Here is a 2,343-nt window from a genome sequence, read left to right as displayed (position 1 = left end):
AAAAAAAAAAAAAAAAAAAAAAAATCTGAGATGGAGTCTCTGTCTGTTGCCCAGGCTGGATTGCAGAGGTGCGGTTTCAGCTCACTGCAACCTCCACCTCTTGGGTTCAGGCGATTCACCTGCTTCAGCCTCCCCAGTAGCTGGGATTACAGGCCTGCGCTACCACGCCCTGCTAATTTTTATATTTTTAGTAGACATGGGGTTCACCATGTTGGGCAGGCTGGTTTCGAACTCCTGACCTCATGATCCACCTGCCTTGGCTTCCCAAAGTGCTGGGATTACAGGCGTGAGCCACCATGCCTGGCCTAAACAATTTTTTTTTTTTTTTAATTAGCTGGCTTTGGTGGCCCACACCTGTAGTCTTAGCTCCTTGGGAGGCTGAGGGAGGAAGATTGCTTGAGCCCAGGAGGTCCAGGCTGCAGTGAGCTCTGATTGCACCACTGCACTCCAGCCTGGGCAACAAAGTGAGACCCTCATCTCATCCATCCATCCATTTATATCATACATGCATAAAATGGAGGTTATAATGCTGCCCTCACAAAGCCACTGCAAGGGTTAAATGAGTATGTATGTATTTATTTTTCTTAGAGTGTCTCATTCTATTGCCCAGGTTGAAGTGCAATGGCACAATCATAGCTCACTGCAGCTTCAAACTCCTCAGCTCAAATGATCCTCCTGCCTCAGCCTTCCAGGTAGCTGGGACTACAGGCATGTGCCACTGCACCCAGCTAATTTTTAAATTTTTTGTAGAAACAGGGTCTTGCTGTGTTGCCCAGGTCTTGAACTACTGGGCTCAAGTGATCCTCCCACCTTGGCCTCTCAGAGTGTTGGGATTACAAGCATGAGCCACCTCACCTGGCCTGACTGTGCATTGTAAATTACCCAATAGGGTGCCCTCCATAAACTAGTATCTTCTCAGTCAATTCTCAAAATCATGCTAGGGTTGAAGGGAAGGGACACATTATGTACCCATTTTACAGTTAGAGGAACTGAGCTCTGGAGAGAAGGGTGGAAAGTCATCTGACTAGTGGGAAGCACAAATTAAACCTGGTTTTCAAAAGTCCAAGGCCAGGGCTCTGTGGACCCTGTCTCCTGGACCACTGCTGAGTTTGCAACAGCTGCCCCAGACAGCAGAGGAGCTAGAGAGGATGCCAGCAGGATTGGTGAATCCCTGAGCTCCCTGTGTGTTCCTCTGTGTTAGGCCCCACCCCGGGGGAACTTGCTCTCCTTATGACTGAGGCATCCTCCATGGACAGCCCCTCTTCTGCTCTCTGAGGCCCAGGCACTGGCTTCCCTCTCCCTCTAGAGGATCCCCAGTTCTGTTTACTTCACGACTGAGCACTTATGATCCAGCAGGCTAGGTGCTGTACCATGTACCATGTGGGTCCTCCAGGAAGCAAGCACTGAGATGAACATAGGAGCGCAAGAGGTTTATTGTGGGGAGATGGGGTAGTGGCAAGGCCAGTGAAGGGGAGGAAGCAGGACAGGGCTGGGAGAGCCTCAGACCGTGCTGCAGATCTAACAAAGTCTTGGCCAACCCAGCATGTCCTCTGGGCAGGGAATGTTTGTTAGAAGCTGTCAGCTAACTGCCCTCCTCGCCCGTGAAGAGCAGGTTCTTGAAGGGAGACAGGAATGGCTCACCTCTGTGGCTGTCAGAAGCTCTGTAAGATGTAGAGGAAAATAAGAAACATTTCCTCCTGCCTTCTAGGAGCTCAGAGTCTACTCTAGAGCAAAAGACAAATGCTCATGAAACTCTAATCCATGCACCCGGTTTTAGGAGGAAGGTCTTTTAACTTTGGGAAGTTACACAGCTGGTGGGTAGCATGGCTGGGAGCAGTACGGAGCCTTGGGGATTGTGCAGGGAAGGTTCAGTGGAGATCAGAGGACAAGGGAAGAAGCAGGTGGGAGAGTATGTGGTCAGGCAGTCATGCAACCTGGCTGGGCTCTGCTGCCAGCCCCTCAGTGACCTTGGACAGGTCTCACCCCTCTCTGTATCCCAGTATCACCATCTGCATCATGAAGGAGTCTGGACCAGATCAGAGCTGCTTTGCCGTTTGAGAATCCAATCAAACCTGGGAGTTTTCTCCTGGGAAATGTGCATTTGACTTTCTTTTTTCCTTTCCTTTTTTTTTTTTTTTTTTTTTTTTTTTTTTTTTTTTTTCCGCAAGACAGAGTCTCTCTCTGTCACCCAGGCTAGAGTGCAGTGGCGCAATCTCAGCTCACTGCAACCTCTGCCTCCCGGGTTCAAGCAATTCTCCTGCCTCAGCCTCCCAAGCAGCTGGGATTACAGGCGTGTGTCACCACACCTGGCTAATTTTTTTGTATTTTTAGTAGAGACAGGGT

Source organism: Cebus imitator, unplaced genomic scaffold (assembly GCF_001604975.1).
Source record: "Cebus imitator isolate Cc_AM_T3 unplaced genomic scaffold, Cebus_imitator-1.0 Scaffold123, whole genome shotgun sequence".
NCBI lineage: Eukaryota > Metazoa > Chordata > Mammalia > Primates > Cebidae > Cebus > Cebus imitator.
The sequence above is the reverse complement of the archived record's forward strand: the minus strand, read 5'-3'. Positions refer to the sequence as shown.